Raw genomic sequence first — 25,412 nt, 5'->3', positions numbered from 1 at the left:
CTCGAAAAATACCTTCAATAATTTTCTTTTCGATACAAGAAGGAAGGGGTATATCATGGAAAATCGTACGCCAACGGATTCACTGAGCACACCTTCGACATGAGATTTCACCTTAGTCGGGGTATAATTTTAACACAATATAAATTTTACATCTATTGTAAAATTCCAGTCTAAAGAAACACAATCAATAGCATTGCAAAGTTAATATAATATGTTCCAGATGAACACAAAGACTTTTATAGGAACATCATTGAGTGGCCTGTAACCCCTGAACGAAGGGATTATTGAACGCATCAAACTGTAAACGGAACATTTTTGAAGAGTGATTTAAGTTTAGGAAAACATTTTTCACTAGTAAATTTGTATGTGTCAGCCTCTGTGGTGTAGTTGTTATTATGATTATCTGCCACTCCTCGGAGGCCCGAGGTTCAATTCCTGGCTCTGACACGAAATTTGAAAATTGTACGAGGACTGAAACGGTGCAACTCAGCCTCCGAAGATCATCTGAGTTGAGGGGTTCGATTCCCAATTCAGCTATCATCGAAGTGGTTTTCCGCGATTTCCCACATCTTCTTGAGGCAAATGCCGGAATAGTACTTAACTTACGACCACAGCTGCTTCTTTCCCTCTTCATTGCCTATCCCTTTCAGTCATCCACCCCCTATAAGGCCCGTTTTCAGCATAGCAGTTGAGGCCATTTGGGAGAGGTACTGGTCCACTTCCAAGTTGTATCCCGGACCAAATATCTCTCACTCCGTGACACTGCCTTTGAGGCGGTGGAGGTGGGATCCCTCTCTAAGTCCGAGGAAAAAGCCAACCCTGAAGCGTAAACGGGATAAATAAATAAAAAATAATTAATTAATAAGTAATAATAATAAAAATGTATGTTGTGAGATCCTTTAAAATATCTAATTCGTTGTAATGTGAAATGCTGTACGCAGTTACTAAATAAAATGGTCAGTTTTGACCATATTGAACAACTTTTAGTAAGTTTTTAAAATAAATGAAAATCAAAATTGAATTTAAATTATATTTTCACACTAAAATTAATAATTTATAGAGTTAAGTAATTGTAGACCATAAACAGAAATGATTAATATTTAGAAATAATACCAAACAGTTTCCCCATTTACCCAAAAATATAGTGCCTGGACCTCGTGTCCTTTCAAAAACTCCCCATTTATTTACCAACTGAAATTATGTAAAAATAATTTCTTCTACTTTTAGGGAAATAAATCAAGTCTGAGTGGGCAAATCCATAGTGCGATGAGTTCTTCGGCGACGAATCAAATCCTTTTATTTTTGATTGGTCCACATTTGTCTCTGGTTAGACGTCGTGAGAAAGTATCAGCTGGCCAGAGAGCAAAATAAGACGGTGCTTTTTCTCAGGCTCATCCAACTTTTCAATTTGTGGCTTCACTAGAGGTGAATTAATTCGTGACCCTTGTTGAAGCGAAGAGCTGTTCTCTTCTCTTCCAAACAAGAGAGAAACCTTTTAAAATATCCAAGAAAGAAATAAGATTACTTGGTAGAAATGTAAGAAAATCCCGTGTTGTTGCCAGTAATTTAATATTCGTAAAAGGAATGCTTTAATGGTAATAGCTCAACTATGGAAATTTCTTCGTAGATATTTTACGGACAAATTTTTTATTATGTTTTCATTCTGGTGAGTTGGGTTTTAGGAATAGAAAACAGATCTTTTTAAATTTGCTTCCAATAAATTGAATATTTTTTTACTTAATTTGGTGTATCTTTAGATATTCTAGGAACAGGTTTCTTATGCTTACACAGTTATAGTGAAAACTTATTCTCTTTTCACGTTGCTGTATTCAAATGTCTCAATTTCCTAAACTAACTGATACTGAAGGATTTGCTTTTCACTAATTTGTAGGGCGAAAAAGATTCCTTACAAATATTGCTAGTGTAGTCATAACAAGAACACTGCTCATATTTTAGTGTACGGTTGCGTACTTCGTTGTATTAAATTTCATAACATTTGATTTCGGCTTTTAACATTGCACATTTTCCTTGTAATCTAACTGTATCTTATAAACTATTCAACGGATAATGTTCACTTTTAATCCCGTTTCTTCAAACCAATTTTGAAAGGTCCACTGAACCAGAACGCCTACTTAAATTCTTCTCATTTTCTGTATTGTACCTATCATGATCATGAACACTCGGAAATCTTATTCTAACCCTAATACTCATTCCCTTCCAAGAGATACCTGAAACAGGTCGAGAAATCGAGGAAGTTATAAGTGCAGAAATTTCAATGATAAGAATCTGTAAGTTCTACACTTTTCATTTTTCTGTTTTTCTTTTTTTCTTTTGCTAGTCGAAGAATTTCAGTGACGCAAGGACGGAAAATACCTAGGTTTCTGAAGCTGCCCTTAATTTATCATTACATTACATTACATTACATTATCATTATAGACTGTTATGCCTTTCAGCGTTCAGTCTGCAAGCCTCTGAGAATTTACTAAACGTCGCCACAATCCTCGATTTGCAACTAGTGTTGTGGCCTCATTTAGTTCTATACCTCTTATCTTTAAATCGTTAGAAACAGAGTCTAACCATCGTCGTCTTGGTCTCCCTCTACTTCTCTTACCCTCCATAACAGAGTCCATTATTCTCCTAGGTAACCTATCCTCCTCCATTCGCCTCACATGACCCCACCACCGAAGCCGGTTTATGCGTACAGCTTCATCCATCGAGTTCATTCCTAAATTAGCCTTTATCTCCTCATTCCGAGTACCCTCCTGCCATTGTTCCCACCTGTTTGTACCAGCAATCATTCTTGCCACTTTCATGTCTGTTACTTCTAACTTATGAATAATATATCCTGAGTCCGCCCAGATTTCGCTCCCGTAAAGCAAAGTTGGTCTGAAAACAGACCGATGTAAAGATAGTTTCGTCTGGGAGCTGACTTCCTTCTTACAGAATACTGCTGATCGCAACTGCGAGCTCACTGCATTAGCTTTACTACACCTTGATTCAATCCCACTTACTATATTACCGCCCTGGGAGAACACACAACCTAAATACTTGAAATTATCGACCTGTTCTAGCTTTGTATCACCAATCTTACATTCAATTCTGTTGAATTTCTTACCTACTGACATCAATTTAGTCTTCGAGAGGCTAATTTTCATACCATACTCATTGCACCTATTTTCAAGTTCCAAGATGTTAGACTGGAGGCTTTCGGCACAGTCTGCCATTAAGACCAAGACGTCAGCATAGGCTAGATTGATTTCTATATTTCCATCTAACTGAATTCCTCCCTGCCATTTTATACTTTCAGCAGATGATCCATGTAAACTACGAACAGCAAAGGTGAAAGATTACAGCCTTGTCTAACTCCTGTAAGTACCCTGAACCAAGAACTCATTCTACCATCAATTCTCACTGAAGCCCAATTGTCAACATAAATGCCCTTGATTGATTCTAATAATCTACCTTTAATTCCATAGTCCCCCAGTATGGCGATCATCTTTTCCCTCGGTACCCTGTCATATGCTTTCTCTAGATCTACGAAACATAAACACAACTGCCTATTCTTCTCGTAGCATTTTTCAATTACCTAGCGCATACTGAAAATCTGATCCTGACAGCCTCTCTGTGGTCTGAAACCACACTGGTTTTCATCCAACTTTCTCTCAACGACTGATCGCACCCTACCTTCCAGGATGCCAGTGAATACTTCGCCTGGTATACTAATCAATGAGATACCTCGATAGTTGTTGCAATCCTTCCTGTTCCCTTGCTTATAGATAGGTGCGATTACTGCTTTTGTCCAATCTGAAGGTACCTTACCAACACTCCACGCTAATTTTACTACTCTATGAAGCCATTTCATCCCTGCCTTCCCACTATACTTCACCATTTCTGGTCTAATTTCATCTATTCCTGCTTCCTTATGACAATGGAGTTTATTTACTATCCTTTCCACTTCCTCAAGCATAATATCACCAACATCCTTTTCCTCCTCCCCATGAGCTTGGCTGTTCGCCACACCACCATGATGATTTCCTTTTACATTGAGAAGATGTTCAAAATATTCCCTCCACCTCTCCAGTGATTTCCTGGGATCTATTATGAGTTCACCTGAATTACTCAAAACACTGTTCATTTCCTTTTTCCCTCCCTTCCTAAGATTGTTTATTACTGTCCAGAAAGGTTTCCCTGCAGCTTGACCTAGCCTTTCCAGGTTATTACCAAAATCTTCCCATGACTTCTTTTTGGATTCAACAACTATTGCAGGCTGCTCTCACTTCATCATTCCACCAAGATGTTCGCATTTTCCCATCTTTACACACAGTTGTTCCTAGGCATTCCCTTGCTGTTTCTATTACAGCATCCCTGTATGCCACCCATTCACTTTATATATCCTGAACCTGCTTACTGTCTACTGTTTGAAACTTCTCACTAATCATATCCATGTACTTCTGTCTAATTTACTCGTCCTGGAGACTTTCTACCCTTATTCGTTTGCAGACAGATTTCACTTTCTCTACCCTAGGCCTAGAGATACTTAGTTCACTACAGATCAGATAGTGGTCTGTATCGTCGAAAAATCCGCGAAAACTCGTACATTCCTAACAGATTTCCTGAATTCAAAGTCTGTTAAGATATAGTCTATTATGGATCTGGTACCCCTAGCCTCCCATGTGTAGCGGTGAATAGCCTTTTGCTTGAAGAATGTATTCGTAACAGCTAAACCCATACTAGCACAGAAGTCCAGCAAACGCTTCCCGTTCCCATTAGCTTCCATATCTTCCCCACATTTACCAATCACGCTTTCGTATCCTTCAGTTCTATTCCCAACCCTCGCATTGAAATCGCCCATTAGCACTATTCTATCTTTGCTGTTGACCCTGACCACGATGTTACTCAATGCTTCATAAAACTTGTCAACTTCATCCTCATCTGCACCCTCACATTGTGAATACACGGACACAATTATTGCCCTAATTCCTCCCACTGACAAATCTACCCACATCATTCGCTCACTTACGTGCCTAACAGAAACTATGTTGCGTGCAATGGTATTCTTGATAAAGAGCCCTTCCCTTTCTAACACCCGTCAAGTACACTTTATAATCTCCTATCTCTTCCTCATTATCTCCCCTTACCCGAATATCACTTACTCCTAGCACATCCAGATGCATCCTCTTTGCTGACTCAGCCAGTTCTACCTTCTTTCTTCCATAAGCTCCATTAATATTGATAGCTCCCCATCGAATTCCATTTCGTTCGCCAAGTTGTTTCCAAGGAGTCCCTCGCCTGTCAAATGGGAGTGGGACTCCATTACTCCCATAGGTCCGAGGCTTGCTTAAAGTGTTCTGAGCTCGGTAAATTCATGAAGCAGGATGCTGCCCTACTTGCACATAGTCCAAGTGAGGATCTCTCCTCTAACGGGTTATGGACCACCGGTGAATTGTATAGTCCTAGCCGCCTGAGCACAAGGAGGGCCACGACTCAGAATATGTCCGAGATGCCCACTCCCATTCCATAGTAACTGGTATCCCGACTCTCAGGACCACTTACTAGGCCACTCAGCCGTTGCCCATGGTTCACGAACTAGGACGTGACTACAGTAACCAACAAACATGAACCTTGAAAATTCCAAAACACGGAAAAACATATTCATGGCTACCAACCGCACGGCCAACTCACTCTAATTTTAACGTTAACATCCTGGGAAATTCCATCCTTCCATGACGCCCTTCTTTTTACCGCATCCTTGCTTAGTGGCTCAGACGGTAGAACGCTGGCCTTCTGAGCTCTGGTTAGCGAGTTCGATCCAGCTCAGTCGGTTGTTATTTGTGGAGCTGTGAGATAGGATCAAACCCCACTGTCGGCAGCCTTGAAGATGGGTTAACGTGGTTTCCCTTTTTAACCCCAGGAAAATTCTTGGGCTGTACTTTCATTAAGTGCACGGCCTCTTCCTTCCTTGTCACTCCTATCCCTTCCATACCCCATCGTCACCATAAGACCTATCTGCGTCGGTGCGACATAATGCAAATTGAAAGGAAGGTTGTTATTTGAAGATAATTAATTACGCCGTCTCTGTAGATTTACCGGCACGTAAAGGAACTCGTATGGGGAAAACTTCCCGCACTTCAGAGACCCAGAAAACTGCAAAAGTAGTTACTAGAACATACAGCCATTATTATTATTATTATTATTATTATTATTATTATTATTATTATTATTATTATTATTATTACATTGTTGACAGCAGACTGGTGTTGTATAAATTCGGCTCGTGGACTGAGAATTTCCAATGAAAAGAAAATCCAATAAGTCCTTGAAAATTACCACCGGAATTTACTTCACCGAAGTGAAATTTGAAACCATGCTAAAGCTTTCCGTGGGGATTCAAGAAGAATGTTGAACCCATTGCTTTGATCAGCGTTATTACAATAATTCTAGTTCTTGACTGTAAGCTCTAGTTACATTCTTCGGTGGACGGAGGATAGGTGATAAGTGTGTCCGATTTATGATACCAAGTACGCGAGCTCTTCTCTGGCTGAAATAATTGTTTCTTAAGGTTTCGTTATCGACTCCTGGCTTTTCCAACGATTTTAATTCTGGACTGAGGACTTGAGTATGGTTTTCTAAGGCTCGTAAGCTCAATATTGAAGATATGGCTGATATATTACAACTGAGAAAGTCTTCACTCTGATGACAACAAATGTCAATATCTTTGGGTCATGTAGTTGGGCAGCAATCAACATGGCAAAGCAAGTCCTCAATAATTATTTTTCATGATGTTTTGCACAATCATTCTCCATATTTTGACTTCCACACTCCAATCATAAAAGTACCTTGTGTGTGACTTGCTCCCATTTAAACGAGAGTCCTCTTCAAATTAGGCTCACGCAGTCCCTAAGGTCCCGGGAGCATCGCCCCATGCCATCAGAAGCCACTTCCATTGTGCTCGCAGAGCGCTGTGGGTTGAGGTAGTAGGGAAATGGGTGTAGAGACAGGAGGCGGAAATTGGCCACTTGGAAGTCGGGTCGTAACCCCAGTACGGTGAGACAGAGATACACAGACAACAGACCACAAAGAGAGAACGGATCGTCTGTCCCTCTTCCTCCTCCTTTCTTTTCCTTTTATCGACCAGCATTTTTCGGTATTCCACTTATTACAGACCTGGGTCTTTCTAAAAGGAGAATCATTTCCCTGCTACGGAACTCACCGAATGTATTATATGACTTCTGTGTGTGAAAAACATTCCATGTTCTCTATCCAATTCTGTGGTCCGATAAAGGCTGCGTTGTTCCGTCCCATGATTAACGGGATATTGTGGTGTCCCTGAAAGCAATCATATACTTCTTAAACAACAATATCTACTACACAGTACACGTAATTCAACCAACTTCATTACAAAGTTAACCCGGTAATACTCAAGACTTATTACACTGTATATAAACATCCATTTTCATCAAAACTACTCTCTAAACTCTGATAACTCCGTGTCTATTTTATAGTTTTTCAGTTGTTTCAAGATTTTATTTTTAGAGACATAACCCTAACAATACGTAATGAGAAGTACAGTAATACATTTATTGAAGAGAAGATTAATTCTAGAACAGCTAAATTCACAAAGGTTTTTCATTGACAAATTTGTTTCGAGGTTATTATTGCGAATATTGTCCGACTCGTTGGCTGAACGGTCAGCGTACTGGCCTTCGGTTCAGAGGGTCCCGGGTTCGATTCCCGGCCGGGTCGGGGATTTTAACCTTAATTGGTTAATTCCTACGACACGGGGGCTGGGTGTATGTGTTGTCTTCATCATCATTTCATCCTCATCACGACGAGCAGGTCACCTACGGGAATCAAATAGAAAGACCTGCACCTGGCGAGCCGAAACCGTCCTGGGATATCCCGGCACTAAAATCCATACGACATTTCATTTCATTGCGAATATTGAAGTAGGGTGTTACACGTATGTTCGTGATAAATGTTTGAACAGGCCTAATTATCGTGCAGGCTCATCAGTTCACTTTTACTAGTACTTTCCGTAGTTCTCAACAGATGTCTCTCGCTACTTGCATTGGTCATCATCGTACCCTGGCGGAAATACTACATATCACGAACTTACCTATATCACGAAAATACCTCTCTTTACTTTCCGTGGCCCAGTCATAAAACCGTAGGCGTGAGTATTTGTATTGTAGTTTAACATTTTAACTATATGTGTTAAATACTTTCAAAATTCTGTGTGGGTTGATGTCTAAAACTATAAATATTATACTGTTCTCACAGTAAATATCGGCTGGGCTATCAAGAAATTTGTGATCATTTAATTACCTGTGTGACATATGTTCCTCAGCGGATTGTACGCTAATAGTTAATAAAGTTGGTTTCTTGAAGTTCTGATCATTTATGTGGCAAATATGATACGAGAGGGTTAAAAACAGAAGTTTTTTTCTTCTTGCGGAGATTTTCATAGAAAGGACTGCACGAGGTATTCCAGTAATAGCTGACCAAGCTTCATCGACGGCGATTATTCGTGACAAGAATTGATCGCCGTCCTGTTGCCAGCGTGCAAGATGGTCGGAGCACATTGCATATCGCACCCACCTTTGAACTTCCGTCAGTGCAAGCGGTACCAAGCGCGATGCGATTTTGCGCAGTTGCAGCTCATTACGCAATATCCTGTGGACGGTTCGGTTCTCGATGTCACTTGCCCTCTCTAACTCCAGTAGCGTCTGCTCGATGACGGCACGTGGCACGTCGGTTCGCACACTGACAGGTTCCCGAACGTTGCTCATTACTTGTTGACACACGTCGTTACTGAAACGTTCCTACCCACCGTGCTACTGTACGATATGGTAGGCGTTATCCCCAAGGGCTTCCACTAATTCACTGTGACATTCCATCGCATTTCTACCTCGGAGAACGGCTCTTTTGATGTAAGCGCGCTGCTCAACTGGGGTTACTTCCATCTCGCACGACACTCACCAACTGACTGATTTCACAGCCCTCGCTGCGCTACTACCAGCTATCACATACCCATCTGTTGTTCTGAAAACACACTATGCCTGCATAACTTTCACACGACGCATATACGTTTGTGATCCGTTCACATATCTACAAGAAAAAATAGTTGCCATGACTTTTGACCCAATCTTCTTATCTAAATGCCCGACTTTTGAATCCACTGTAGTGCTTCCTCTGTTTGGTGATAGGAAGTCTTTCAATGTACCTGGATAAGCCAGTAGTTAACACTTGCTTGCATTGTGGGGAATCACATTCTGGAGATGTACAAAGTTCCACTTGTAGAGAGGAACCCTGCACTTTCCATGACCTGTCCTGATCCTGTTCAGTCTGGACCGTATTCCACGAGACAGTTTGGATACGTTAGCAATTTTTACCCCTCTGAATATGTTATGCAGTGGCAAGTCAAGTGAGTTAATCCAGCGGCCTTTCCGATCCTCCAAAACATTGACGTTGGTGGACGTCTTCAGAGCAGCATCACAAAGGGGTGGATGTCTTGATTTCAGTCTTTGGAGACTACGAGCTGGTATGTCGTCTAGAACAGGTAGCAGAGAATTGTCGCAGATCTTGTACTCTCGAACAAGAGCACTGGATCTTCGTAAGACAGGTGGCATTATTCCAGACAAGAGTGGCAGTCAGTGGACTGGAGTTAATCTGATGCTGCCAGTTGTAAGACACATGCTGGTATTCAGTTGTGGGTCAATATACTTCGTATGCGGATAAGAAATGTTATTGAATGGAACGGGGTATTCTTGGAATGTGGGTAATAACTCCGTGTAGTACTGATATGTGATTTGAGAAATAAGAGACATAATGTAAGAGTTCGGGAGTAATATTACGAGTACAAGTAAGATCAATAAATGAATTGCCCAATATGCTGGGAGAATTGCTCGGCACAACATTCAAATTAAAGTGATGTTTGAGAAAATCAAATGCCCTTCCATTTATTTGGATGTTTCTATTAAAATCGGCAATCATGATGGTTGGCATATCTCTATCACACCGGCAGCTAACCTCCAACTGAACGCGCGAGTCAACACAGCGCCATCTTGTAACCGAGTATGCGTGTGACGTCAATGTTTCTTTTCCATTATTAAAATTTTTATTCTTTACAACTGACCACAATGTATTCACAACGACAGCTAACATCCAACTGATTGCGCGAGTCAACACAGCGCCATCTTGTAACAGAGTATTCGTGTGGCGGCACATATTTAGCACATATTTTGTCTTACTTTGAAGCGCTATTTCATGAAAACTGTGTTTCAGGTTTATTTACTTTTTTGGCAACAGGTGGCCTCCTCATTTATAGGTCAATTTAGACATTAAACATAGTCGCAAGTCAAATACTCTAGGCGATGTACGCGTTCCACCCAAACACTAAAAGAATTTTAAAATTTTATTTCCATTTACGCGTTGTTGAACAACGTAAGTCTACGTTAAAATGGATCATTCATTGAGGGACCCTTGATTACTGACCTCGGCCCTCATGAAACACAAGCTTATACAGAGTGTAGCAGCTTACTTGCCGCCCGTTGACTCATCACTCCCCGCTCCGCGGCATAGCAAAACACAGCACTTCACTCCCTTTATCCGTGCATGACATGAGATAAAAATTATTCTTCTTCTACCGTTTTTCCCACAGATGTGGGGTCGCGGGTGCGAAATGTGTCGCTCATATGGATATGTCCCTGTTTTAACGCCGGATGCCCTTCCTGACGCCAACCATATATTGACGATGTAATCACTATTGCCTGTTTCTGTGGTGGTAGGTAGTGCAGTGTGTTGTCTGAATATGAAGAGGAAATTGTTGGAACAAACACAAAGACGCAATCCCCAAGCCAAAAGAATTAATCAAACACGATTAAAATCCTCGAGCCGGCCTGGAACCCAAGCCGGAACCCGCTGAACCGAAGGCCTCAACGCTGACCATTCAGCCAATGAGTCGGACGACTTGACGTAACCACCGCCGTCTCAATCTTTATAGGCTGCCTGCTCTATGCTATGCGGTTAACATGCACCTTAGTGTGTGCGTTCAGTATCGCAAACCTCCGCTAGGGGCGCCAGCTAACGCACGCAGCTTATCTCCGTACCGACGTTATTGGGTTCCCGCGCGTTTACTTCGAATATTTATGTGTGTGCTTCTGGCTGTAAAATGGTGAATTGTTGTGTTCCTCTCCGCAAATCAAAGCAAGGGAATCCAAATTCTTCAGGTGTGAGGTTTCATGAAATCCTCTCAAATAAAGAACTTCGGAGAAAATGGCTGAACGCTATATCAAGGCAAGAATCAAACAAGGGTATTGAATTGATTCTATCCGATTGTTCTCGTGTTCGTAGCCTGCATTTTAGTGATGGGGCTTACCGAGAAAACTGTGAGAGAAAGGTACTGAAGCCAGATGTTGTACCTAGCCAGTTTCCGAATTATTCCCATTACCTCCAAAGCAGAAAAATAGCTCCACGAAAGAGCAGAGAGCGATTTCTTCAGAACAATTCCTTGAGGTAACAAGCTCTTCAACCACAGGAAATACATTGGGTAGTGTATCGAGCACGAAATCCATGTGAAAAATGATGTCTCAATCCTAGTCGATATTCCAACGAGTAATAATGATAGCAGTCGTCAGAAGATCATAAATAAGAGGCGCCGATCGAGAATTCTAAGATTGCTAGGAAAGCAAGTGAAGAAGGACAATTAACATAAAAGACTACAGAGGAAATTCGAAGACAACCCAGAAAGATAATCAATTTTCGTAAGGCAATACTCGCGTGGTCAGAACAAACCATAAGGTACTGTGTGGTGTGAAGAATAGTATCCACAAAAGGTTACAGATATGGTAGGACTTCCAATCTAGTGTCAGGTCCAACGCGAAGTAAATGTTGAGTGTGGTGTTGAGATTTCCCAGTTAGTGTAGGAAAGACTAAAATCTGGATGCGAAAATCTAAACTCTCCGAGCAACAGAGAGGATTGTAATAGTGTTTGCCGGTGATATTACTGGAATGGCTCCTCTACGACCGAACCACTGACAAGTTTGTAGGCGTGGTCTATGCTGAGGGTGTATACGGCATAGATATTGGAAAAATCTCCTGCTCTCGTGATTAAACAGTTGTGTTTTGTTGTAAAAGAACCTTCAGAATGTTCACTATTCCTGCTGCTTACTTCCAGTGGGGTGATGCTTATACACCTACTGTAACTAGTAAGTTTTTCCGTATACTTTACGTTTCTATATCTTAAATCGGACTCAAAAGTGAAATGTTAGCTTCAGTATTTATATTATCTTCCCAATTAGTAGCATGTTAAGGATTATTTCTCATTTTATATTGATCTTACGGACGAATACTCATTCAACTAATATACATTCTGGGTGCGGTAAGTGTTGCCATCTGTAATGTAGCTGTAAACGCAATTCACGCAGCACAGAGCAAGCAGTATATAGAGATTGAGACGGCGGTGGGCGTAACAATTAAAAATTAAGAAAATAAGAATTAAGCAAATTAGTAATTTCTTAAATAAGCTCGTACTTTATGACATGTTGCAAACGTTCTCCTCCTGCTTCCACGCATTTCTGGGATCGTATGGTTTAACATTTAAACATTTTTGAAACCTCAGCTTCTTGTCCACGTCGTCTTAAGGATTTTGTAGGCGCATGTTCTAATCTTTTTGCGATTTCACTTGCTTTTACCTCGTTAAGTACACGTTTTTTAACACTTCGCTTCTTATCGAGTAAAGAACCACTTCCTCTCAAATAGTTTAGGAATTTACGCATGGTCTCTCTATATGGATGGAGTACAACTAGAAATTGAGATACCGAGCTCGATAGCTGCAGTCGCTTAAGTGCGGCCAGTATCCAGTATTCGGGAGATAGTAGGTTCGAGCCCCACTTTCGGCAGCCGTGAAGATGATTTTCCGTGGTTTCCCATTTTCACACCAGACAAATGCTGGGGCTATACCTTAATTAAGGCGACGGCCGCTTCCTTCCCACTCCTAGCCCTTCCCTGTCCCATCGTCGCCATAAAACCTATCTGTGTCGGTGGCACGTAAAGCAAATAGCAAAAAAAAAAAGGTTGGGATACAAATAGCGTAACGACTTCCCTGTAAGACTCTGTTTTCACATAATTATAATTCATAAATACCATTTCCTCTCCCGTGTTCACATGTGGAATCATTGCGAGAATTATACCCCGAAGTAACACTTCACAACTCGAGAACAGTTGGAGCGACAGATCAACATTTAGTACACGCTCTAAGCACGGACCTGAACTGCGAAATGCGGGAATTCGCGTGCTGTCGCTGCGCTGTGTAGCGGGAAGTGATGAGTCAACGGGAAGCAGATAAGCTGGGCGCGCCTGGCGGCCAAGCGATGAGAGAAACTCACTGTACATTGATCATGAGAACACACAGGAACAGTACAAACCAGCATAACACAGGAAGTATTTAAAATTCCCTCAGTTAGCAAGGACACATGCATCAATCCGCCATCGCATTTAATCCCGGAAGCGCTGATGAATCCCTGCAATATTGGATATGCGTGTGTCAATGGTAACGTAAGGCATTTTGATATTTTATATAAGCAAGGGTTTAATGTGGTTTTCTGGTACGGTCTGTTACTGTGTTTGTCGTGATTAATGTACTGTGTAGGAGTGTAGAAAGAAAGAGTTGTAACATGGAAATTAAGAGTCCACGTGATATATTTTCTGCTTCTATATGTAAGAAAAGAGGCTGCCTGCCTTAGGCAGTAAAACCCGTGCTAGGTTCACTCGGAAGGAAATGGGTTCGGAGTGGTGATACCTTTAGCTTCAACTCCTTCCAGGGCCTTCATGGCCTGTTCGGAGATGACTTCGCTTTATAATATTGAAAACGCTTCTCAAAACACAAAGTAGGCGTCCATACACTGAAAAGACGTAAAATTAAGCATTTTCCTCAATTGTGCAGAAAGTTGAAGGGATAAAGTGCCCGAAAAATTTTCAAATTCTGAACCTTCGATAATTCTATCAAACTAAAAAATTAAATTTCGAAAATCATTTCGGGCCTAAATGCAGTTCCGGAAAAACAGCTTAAAACCTCTCGTTCCTTTACTTGTTTTCTTTTTTATTCAGATCCTAGTCAAATTAATTTATTTAGATAATTATTTCTGTAATGTGTTCCTTCGTTCAATAATCTGGGGTGTTCGTCATTTTTTTAAATATGTTTACACCGAATATAGTTATAAGCGCTTATGTAAAACTCTGCGTTGACACACATTAGCGCTCATAGTGGTAGAAAAAGGCAAACTGTTATTGTAATCGACCGGATAACTACGATTAAGAAAAAAAATAGGAAAAAATACAGAATAATATTCCCATACTTCGTTATATTTTATTTACCTAATATTCGTAACTCATACCCCTAGAATGTATTCAGCATTGATTTGCTTGCCTTAAGGGTTAGAATTGTGGATTGTTTTTAAGTTTGAGGAAGGAGTCCTGAAATTTGAACAGTACCTTATAATTACAGCCTGTAAATACCTCGAACTTCCCCTTCCAACTTATCGTGTAATTGAATATACCTTTGCTCTACTTTTTCTTATTTGTCACGATATAATCCTGGTAATCTTTAATATTAAATTTCCCGAATTAGTTGCTTTGTAGTTATATAGTGGCAGGGTGTTGGACGATACAGGGAATCAGGCTGAATATTGTGGTTCAAAATGAATTCGCAGTGACCGCTGTAGATAATGTATGCCAAATACTTACCGTGATAGGATTGTTGTTGTAAGTGGAAACAGTCATTGTGGTCAGTGGAACGATTTGAGTGGACACTAATTTAAAATCACTGTTTGTGGAAGCCAGATTTGCAAGTATTGCATTGAACTCTACTGACCAATTATGCTAATAGAAATGGACCACACTCGTTTGAATAGTACAGTTTTTTAGAGTTCGCTTGAAGTGGGCATGGCTAACTAACATATCGATTGGTGTATCTGTCACCATGGGGCTTCTTCCATACACAATGTGGTGTGTATGTCCTCTTCTCATCTGACTTGCATGAACTCACTCTTGCTGGATTCAAGGACTCGGCAACCTCCCCATCCCAGCTCTACCACAAAATTCACGATGTTTGTAAACTTACTCTCTCGTTACGTCACTCTGTCTCTCATCATATCAACAGTTCAATATTAACAACGTAAGAGTTCATAAATAACACATGGAACACTATTTTAGCCATTACAGATCAATTAAACATTCCTTACCAAGCTCGATAGCTGCAGTCGCTTAAGTGCGGCCAGTATCCAGCATTTGGGAGATAGTAGGTTCGAACCCCACTGTCGGCAGCCCTGAAAATGGTTTTCCGTGGTTTCCCATTTTCACACCAAGCAAATGCTGTGGCTGTACCTTAATTAAGGCCACGGCCGCTTCCTTCCCACTCCTCGCCCTTACTTGTCCCATAATCGCCATAAGACCTATCTGTGTCGGTGCGACGTAAAGAAACTAGCAAAAAAAAATCCTTACTTATGTGAGATACACAGGGTGCCTGAAAATATGTTACCGAAATTGTAATACGACATAATAATCTGAAACAAAAATCGAAGTTCAATCGAAAACAACTTCTGTGTCAGCGTGTGGCCGCTCAATCTGCCTTACTTGATAACCTTGGGCGGTGCGCTACCGCAACACACTGACGTGTCCCTGGCCCACAAGTAATGGCGGCCTATCACAGAAAAGCATCTGATCCCCATGTCCCGGTAATGTAGCACCTTTATTCTGATTCTGATCCTGAACCGGCTGGCGTACAAAATTTAAACACTAGTAGTAAAATTCCGCTGGATTTCCGGTGAGCATAACAACCTCTCTTCTCATTTCCCGGGGACGTCTCTTTAGTGATACCTAGGCCATCTATTCCAGCTAATGGTGCAGCGGTTGAGGATCCAACCAACCTTCAGGATGAGGACTGAACATACAAATCGGTATACAAAGAACATTTCTTACATGTAAAATTTCGCTGCACTACAAAATAATTACTGAAATGACATATCCACGTAACAAAAGTTATGTAATAAAAGTAAACATCGTAAGCTCAGTCTAAGGCCGCGTGCACACCGAGCGCGCTTCGCATAGTGTGTCGCGTGTTGCTCAACGCTAAGCGTCACGCTAAGCATAACCAGTGCTTTGTTCCTAAGCCAGGTGTTCACACAGCCCGCGCTCTGCTGCGCTGAACGCCTACCTTACAGCTAAGCGAAGCGCCAGACAACGCGCAGTGTTGGTCAATTGCTTAGCGTTACCTAGCTTGTTCTGAAGCTATGGAAGAAGAAATTATTCATGCAGTGTTTCAAAGAGAAGAAATATGGAACCCAAGACACAAAAACTATAACAATGTAACTGTTTTGCAAAATAAGTGGACTTAGGTATCTACAACAATTGTATCGCATTCCTACAGTAAACATATACAGTAATATTACTTCTACTGTCACACTTTACTGGGCTTAACATTGTGACAGGTTGAAATTGCGTATGTATTTTAGGTCATAAGTGTCCGAGGAGAAGTTCGGCTTGCCAGGTGCAGGTCTTTTGAGTTGACGCCCGTAGGTGACCTGCATCGTGATGAGGATGAAATTATTATGAATACACACATACACCCAGCCCCCGTGCCAATGGAATTTACTAATTATGGTTACAATTCCGACTCTGCCGGGATTCGAACCCGGGACTCCTGTGACCAAAGGCCAGTACGGTAACCATTTAGCCATGTAGCCGGACACTTTGTTACAAAGTGCACAGAATCTATAATTTTGCAAATGGAGGGTGGTAACATGAAGAATATCACTCTGCAGGCCAGGAGTGGGTTTGGAAGTAAATATGATATTTGTCACACATTTACTTCACGTTTGTAACGATGATAAATTGTGTATGCTAATTGTAACAGTATTGTAAAATACTATTTATAATTATTATATAAAGAGCGTGATTTAGCCGGAAATTTAATTTCCACGTGTTTGCTGTACGGTGCTCCTGGACAATTGGGAAAATCGAATTTCTCCCAATACTTCTCTGCTACTTGTCGCCACATTTCAGTTGTAGGGTTTGGTAGGTCAAAGGTATTTTTTGTCATTCTTAAATAATCATAAAATTTATCGCGATAAAGTCTTGCATCTCTGTACAAACGATGGAATTCTACGAAAGTAATTCGTTCTTCATTAAATTCATGAATCCACTTTCGATTCTTCTTTCTAATTTTTAATTTTAGGTAACTGTTATCCATCAGTAAACTGTTTCTAGTGTACTTGGATAACGGCATTAGTTTGTGACGACCCTAAAACGCCTCGCGCCAATCTAAGCTGAGAGCACGGCGTAGAGTTTTCGGTGTGAACAGCAAGCACGCTTTGCGCTATGCATAGCATTTCACGCCACACGCTACACACTATGCGAAGCGCGCTCGGTGTGCACGCGGCCTAAGTTTAGAACCGAGTATCCTATGGGCTAATAAAATTAAGTCCAAAGTATTTCCGTACGTTATTATTGTGTTTTGATAGGTGTTAATCAGAAGTGTACAGCATTATTAATGTCAAACATCTTCGTTACGTTATTTAGATTTCCTGGCGTAAGTGACCGGGGCTTTACAGCTCGAATTTAGAGTCACATAGGCCATTGAGGATATACGTTTAGTGTTACTTAAAATCTGTTAATTGTTTATTTATCTTACATACTGTGAACGTTATTTTTATTTCATTTTTGTAGTGTGTTTCACCACATACAGGGCACAAACGCGAAAATTTTCAGGAAATAATGCTTGAAATTTCTCACGGCCGATTCCCCGCTTGTCCACTCCCTCCCCTATATGTGTTGAGTCACGCAATGCAGGCCACTGTATTATTTGCTAAATGCACAGCACATGGTCCTCAGTCACGCGCTCAAGTTTCTACTCACTTCACCGTAAAGGTGCTGATCATTTCTGCGTACCTCACGCATTTTTATTAGGAATTTGGAATGCCACAAACGTTCTCTATCGAATTCAGTGCACTACGTCGCAGGACATACGAAATATGAACCAGTTATCCCTGGAGATGAGCCGAACGATGGAGGAAACCAGGGATGACGGACCCTGTGTCTGCCATTACTGGGTTTATTATGCCCGTAAATTTCCTGTAACTTATTTTTAGACATCCTGTATATATAGTTATGAAAGAAAACCTACAACCTCTTTTCCAGTCAATGACCGAGTCAGGGATGGAATGCTATTTGCTTTACGTCGCACCGACACAGATACTGTATGTCTTACAGCGACGATGGGGTAGGAAAGGCCTAGGAATTGGAAGGAAGCGGCCGTGGAATTAATTAAGGTCATTTGCCTGGTGTGAAAATGGTAAACCACGGAAAACCATCATCAGGGCTGCCGACAGTGGGGATCGAATCCACTATCTCCCGATTACTGGATACTGGCCGCACTTAAGCGACTGCAGCTATCGAGCTCGGTGGGATGAAATGAATGAAGCCCCCATCCTGCGGCGAGGATAGGAATTGTGCCGGCTCCCGAGGCCTGTCAAACTTCTCTGGGGCAATGATTAATAGCTGACAGATGAAATGATAGTGGAGAGTTTTGCTGGAACGAAAGATGACATGGAAAACCGGAGTACCCGGATAAAAAGCTGTCCTGCCTCCGCTTGATCCAGCACAAATCTCACAGGGAGTGACCTGGATTTTAACCACGGAACCCAGCGGTGTGAGGCCGATGTGCTGCCGTCTGAGCCACAAAGGCTGCTCCTGTATACTAGGCTTTAATTTCCGCCTACTTTAAGCGATGAAGTACCCGCATAAAATGAGGTTCTGCTTGACTATACTCACCAGTCGAGTGTGAAATATGACCATGATTGGAAATCGAAACAAAAGCCATCACTCTCCGAAAGTGTCGGAATGACATTTACTCCAGACATGTTATTATTTATGCAAATATTGTGAAATTTCCTATACGTATGGTAAGAGCATCATTATTTCTAAAATGTCAGAGAACAAATCCATCTCCATAGAGGCCACAAAGGCTCTCGGAGAAGTGGAAAATAATTATAATTTATAGCCTAATTATTCGTAACTTCAGCACTAAGTGGAATAGAGTTGTAATTCCTCACCGCTTCCGACCTTTACCCACAGCAATTTACCTAGTGCTCATTTTTATTGTAGGCTCAGTGAACCTGAGGGCTACATGCACCTCGTTTCTTAAGTGTTTCGACTTTCTGACGTGGAATTAAACCGACGGTCTTTCATGTGAACCGAGCTCTCCTGTACAGCCTGAGTTAAAAACAACCTCGCCATTACTTCCACAAATCACAAAGTGGGTTTCAGGGATCGAAATATGAACATAAAGGCGAGTTATTAACATAGTGTCTTTATAAAGTGAATTTCAGATTGATACACTTTTTAATTGTATTCGTAGAGTTGTATCCATGAATATGCCTAAGGACGAGGCATCTACACATACATATTCACTGTAAAAGTAACGGGTTGTACTTGTATAGTTACACAGGTATAAGGTGGAGGGTAGTGAAGGTGAAGTTTGAATACTCGAGTATGTATCGGAATCCGGCTTCTTAAGGCCAGCTGTCGCCAAACAAAGGTTGGATAGGAGTTGGTGTGTATGCAGTTGCCACCAAGGTCGATGTCCGACTCGTTGGCTGAATGGTCCGCGTACTGGCCTTCGGTTCAGAGGGTCCCGGGTTCGATTCGCGGCCGGGTCGGGGATTGTAACCTTAATTGGTTAATTCCAATGGCCGGGGGGCTGGGTATTTGTGCTGTCCCCAACATCCCTGCAAATCACACACCACACATAACACACTATCCTCCACCACAAAGAACACGCAGTTACCTACAAATGGCAGATGCCGCCCACCCTCATCGGAAGGTCTGCCTTACAAGGGCTGCACTCGGCTAGAAATAGGCACACGAAATTATTATTACCAAGGTCGATGACTCTTTTTCTATCTGTTCACAATGACAGTCGAAAGTTTCATTTCCCATTACTAATTCGATAGTTTTAGAAACGAATATTATTTTATTGTTTATAAATTTCATTTTCCGTATTGATAGATTCAATGTATATACGAGAAATGTGTTTCAATACACGATTTATTGTAAATAGATCACACTAGTACCGGTTTCGGCCCTTAACGGCCATCATCAGCTAGTACATGATTAGTTTCCAGCCATCAGACATTGTGGTAAAACGCACTTTTTGTCTATACACCGAATATCATTTATTCCTGACGTAAATTTGTGGCGATGTTAGGGCTCATGACCCTCTCTTACACTTAACCCCTTTCAGAAATGAAATTTGAAAAGCAAAGTAAGTAAGACATGTTAATTCTACAAGAAGTAACAGTAGAGGCATATACTGGAAGACCAGATTAAAAACTAGTAAGGCATTAATAATAATACTAACTTAAGTGCACAATGGATAAAATAATGCCCATTCACACATCATACACACGATGAGTCACAGAACTCTCAAAAATTTTCGTCTTGCAGATTTGAATTTATCAGAGGATGTTAATTGCCGAATGCCCATTGGAAGTGTATTCCAGAGTCTCGATGCAGTAACTAAAAAGGAATGATTGTAGGAATCTGTTCATTTAGTAGAATTTCAAGTAGGGAAGAAGAACGGCTACTAATTTCAGGGAATGAGGAAAGGAAACGAATATTAGAAGATAGATAAGTAGGAGTGTTCAGATGGTAAACAAGTCTCATAGGGTGGAAATTCCTTCGTTTTGAAATATGGTGTAACATGAGCGTCGTGTCGCAGTTGGTAGGCATATCGTATGCATGAGTTTTGTGTTCGTTGAAGACGCAAAGCTTATTCAGCATTTAAATTGACCAGTAGTCTACTTTTTAAGACGTACTTAACTTATCCTCTGGTACACTCAGGCTACAAAACAAATGAGAACCAGGTTAATTCCTGTGGGTAAAGGCGGCTGGGTATACAACTAATTACTCTGTCCTGTTTACAGTTGAAATTAGGTCTCAGAGCTAGAGTGTCGGTCCCCCGATCCCAGGAGCGCGGGTACAAGCCTGCCAGAGGTAGTCGTTTATTTGAAGGAGCGAAAAGTCCTTGCTGTACAATGTGGGGATGTAAAGGATCTCTCGTTAATGTTTTCCCGACAATATTTATTAAAACTCAGCCATCAGACATCCAACAGGGATGTGGTTTGGTCTGCCTCCTGGTGCAGAAAAAACGAAGTATCCTAATTGATACATGAGCAGGCTTGATGGCATGAAATTGAAATGCTGCACTCAATAGCGGAGGCCATATTATTATTATTATTATTATTATTATTATTATTATTATTATTATTATTATTATTATTATTATTATTATTATTATTATTATTATTATTATTATTATTTTATAAGTTACTAAATAATAATGAAAACTCCTTATCGCACAATGCGCGTATGCAGAAGATCTCTCGTCCTCGACAAAATTAATTAAAACTCATCCGTACATCGTCCAATAGAGATCAGGTTCACTCTGCCACATGGTGCAGTCAAAGGAAACGTCAAAATTCATTCGCAGGCACCTTTGATGGCTTCGAATTGTAACGCTGGACTCGGTATTTGAGGTCATATGATTGTCTGTCTGTTAGGTCATCAGCCCAGAGGCTGGTTGGATCCCCAAATAGCACCACCAAAGGTTATGCTGTTATAAGGAAACCGCAAAAACCAATGGCAGCACCAAAATGAAGCGTACTAGGCAAGACGAGGAGTGAGGTAGTTTGCCATTGCTTTCCTCACTGGGTCAGAAAGTGCTATTGCAGCACGACTGACCCTATGAGCAACACCTTTCATAACACTCAGATGCACTAGCCGTGCTCTGAATGTCATTACTTAGCACCACCCATACCCCAGCAGCTTCCATATTGTCACAGCCATGGATGAGACTGGGACTTTGGTGAAAGCTACACTTTATTCTGGCCTGTGCCAAGAGATGGATACAAAAGTACTGTATCCATCAAGAAATGGCAGCAGGCAAGTCATATGATTATGATGATAATTATTGCTGAACTTGGAAATAATTGTAATGTTATTCTCTTTACGTCCCACTAACTATTTTTACGGGTTTCGGACACGCTGAGGTGCCAGAATTTAGTCCCTCAAGAGTTATTTTATGTGGCAGTAAATCTACCGATACGAAGCTGACCTATTTGAGCACCTCCAAATACCACTGGATTGAACCAGGCCGCACCTGCCAAGTTGGGGTCAACCGTCGGAACCAATCATCCCGGCAAAAAAAAATAAAAAAAAAAATGAAATACTTCACCCGTTACTCCTCCATAGACTTCAGTGGTCGTTGGAAACAGAGCTTTTTCTTTAACTTTTCTGGACGATGTCAGATATCGTAAATGTTCAAATGTTATCGTACTTAAAGTAAGAATACGTACCTGTTTGTTTTATATTTATTGTAAATGATCTATTAATATAGTTATGTACTAGGGTTAGTTTCAGGGATTTTTCTATTATTGTTATTATTATTTGCGAGTAAGCCTATTAGGACTACGCAAAGTACTTAGACACGTTCATATATGCCTTCTTTTGAGCCTACATTTCTTTCATTCCTTTGTGTGCTTCCTTTCTGACTTCCGACCAGATATTTTTCCGTCTTCTTCTTTGGTCTTTTCTCTTGGTCAACTTGCTATTTGTGAATTATATATCTGAATATTTTCCTGTTTTGGAAGTATTCTGGTGTAATTCCTGCCTTTGTTTCAAATCGGTTTTGATTTCGCCAATCCATTTCATTGAGTCTGTTTTGTATGTACTCCTGTTTTTGTAGAAGACGACTATTTGTCTTGTAAGTCTGTCTGCATGATTTTTTTGCTAGTTTTTTTACGTCGCACCGACACAGATAGCTCATACGGCGACGATGGGACAGGAAACGGCTAGGAGTGGGAAGGAAGCGGCCGTGGCCTTAATTAAGGTACAGCCCCAGCATTTGCCTGGTGTGAAAACGGGAAACCACGGAAAACCATTTTCAGGGCTACCGACAGTGGGATTTGAACCTACTATCTCCCAAATAATGAATTATTTTAATAGGTCCGTAGCATCTTAAACTCCGATTTCTAATGTTACTGTAAATATCTGTGAATTGTTTGAATGATTAGTATTATTATTTGTTGGTTTTTAATTATGAAACAGGGATGAACTGTAATAAAAGGCCCATAACACTAACTTCCCAAAAAAGCTACATCTAAATGCAATAAACATTCTTATTAATGTGACTACGACAACAAAAAGGAATAGTATTATTCAGTTTATTGCTAGAGCTAGTGGGATATTCAATAGATTTTACCCTGTTATTAAACGCAAGGTTATTTTATTTCTCACTGTGTAGTGGTTCAGATAATAAATATTTACGCTGGTAAAACAAAAACCGCACGCCGCACACCGCACACCTGCTCTTGCAAAGAAAGTTTATACGCCTACTGAGAGTTGAAATTAAATGGATACTTTACTCAATAAATGTTCTCGAATCTATTATACGTACTCAAACTGACTAGTAGTAAAAGTTGTTTCCCTTACTATAAACGCATTCGTCGCCAATGAGCATTGAATACCAACACTTGTTGTCTATATCAGAAAATATCTGTTACCTCGAACATTGTCCTCCATTGTATGCCACATTATTGATAACCATCGATGATTGGCCACTATTTCTTTTATATAAGATCAATTTAATGTCCATTATCTTATCTATTGAATTTCGCATTGAATTTTTTCTCATACATCTCCAAACGTTGATGATAATGGTGTGGTACATTCATATATCTGCCTTCGTATAGGCTACTGTATACGGGTTGGAATTGCGTTGAATACCGTCATACTTATTTAAGATCGATAGTCATCCCTTTTTGAATCTCTCATTGTATTTCTTGACACTCAGAAAGGCAGCTTTGATGGCTGCACAAGCCACCTGATGCCACATTCTTCTCCTTCGTCTTCTTCTTCTTCTTTTTCTTCTTCTTCTTCTTCTTCTTCTTCTAATAATAATAATAATAATAATAATAATAATAATAATAATAATAATAATAATAATAATAATAATAATAACCTCCTTTCTCCTCAATATACTTGGTTTACGGCGAGATAACTTTGTGTCATCTCGAGAGGACTATGTGAACTATCGTAAATTTTCAGATATTATTGTAATTATATTATAATTATACATTCAGTCTGCAATCGCCTGTGAATGTTGTTTACTAAACGTCGCTACAATCCTCTACTTGCAACTAGTGCTGTGGGCTCATTTAGTTCTATACCTCTTATATTTAAATCGTTAGAAACTGAGTCTAGCCATCGTCGTCTTGGTCTCCCTCTACTTCTCATATCCTCCATAACAGAGACAATTATTCTCCTATGTAACCTATCCTCCTCCATTCGCCTCACATGACCCCACAACCGAAGCCGGTTTATGCGTACATCTTCATCGAGTCCATTCTTAACTTAGCTTTTATCTACCCATTCCGAGTACCGCTTTGCCATTGCTCCAGCCTGTTCATAACAGCAATCATTCTCGCTACTTTCATGTCTGTTACTTCTAACTTATGAATAAGATATCTTGAACACACCCAGCTATCGCTCCCGTAAAGGAAAGTTGGTCTGAAAAGAGACCGATATAAAGATAGTTTCGTCCTGGAGCTGACTTCCTTCTTAAATAATACTGTCGATCGCAAATACAAGCTCACTGCATTAGCTTCAGTGCACATTGATTCAATCACACATAGTACACTACCATTCTGGGAGATCACACATCCCAAAGACTTAAAATTGTCTACCTGTTCTAGCTTTGTGTCACCAATTCTCTTCGATTTCTTACCTACTGACAACAATTTGGTCTTCGAAAGTCTAATTTTCATACCATACTCAGTGCACCTTCTTTCAAGTTCCAAGATATTAGACAGCAGGCTTCCGCACAATCTGCAATTAAGACCAAGTCATCAGCATAGGCCATACTGCTCACTAAATTTTCACCTGACTGAATCCCTCCTTGCTATGTTATGACTTTCAGCAGATGATCCATGTAAACTACAAACAGCAAAGGTGAAAGATTACAACCTTGTCTAACCGCTGTAAATACCCTGAACCAAGAACTCATTCTACCATCAACTCTCACTGCAGACCAATTGTTCACTTAAATGCTTTTGATTGATTTTAATAATCTATCCTCAATCCCATAGTCCCCTAGGATGGCAAAAATATTTTCCTTTGGTATCCTGTGATATGCTTTCTCTAGATCTACGAAACTTAGACACAACTGCCTATTCGTCTCGTAGCATTTTTCAATTACCTGGCGCACACTAAAAATCTGATCCTAACAGCTCCTCTGTGGTCTGAAACCACATTGGTTTTCATCCAACTTCCTCCCAACCACTGATCGCACCCTTCCTTTC

This window comes from Anabrus simplex, chromosome 6, assembly GCF_040414725.1.
Source record: "Anabrus simplex isolate iqAnaSimp1 chromosome 6, ASM4041472v1, whole genome shotgun sequence".
Lineage (NCBI taxonomy): Eukaryota > Metazoa > Arthropoda > Insecta > Orthoptera > Tettigoniidae > Anabrus > Anabrus simplex.
The sequence above is the reverse complement of the archived record's forward strand: the minus strand, read 5'-3'. Positions refer to the sequence as shown.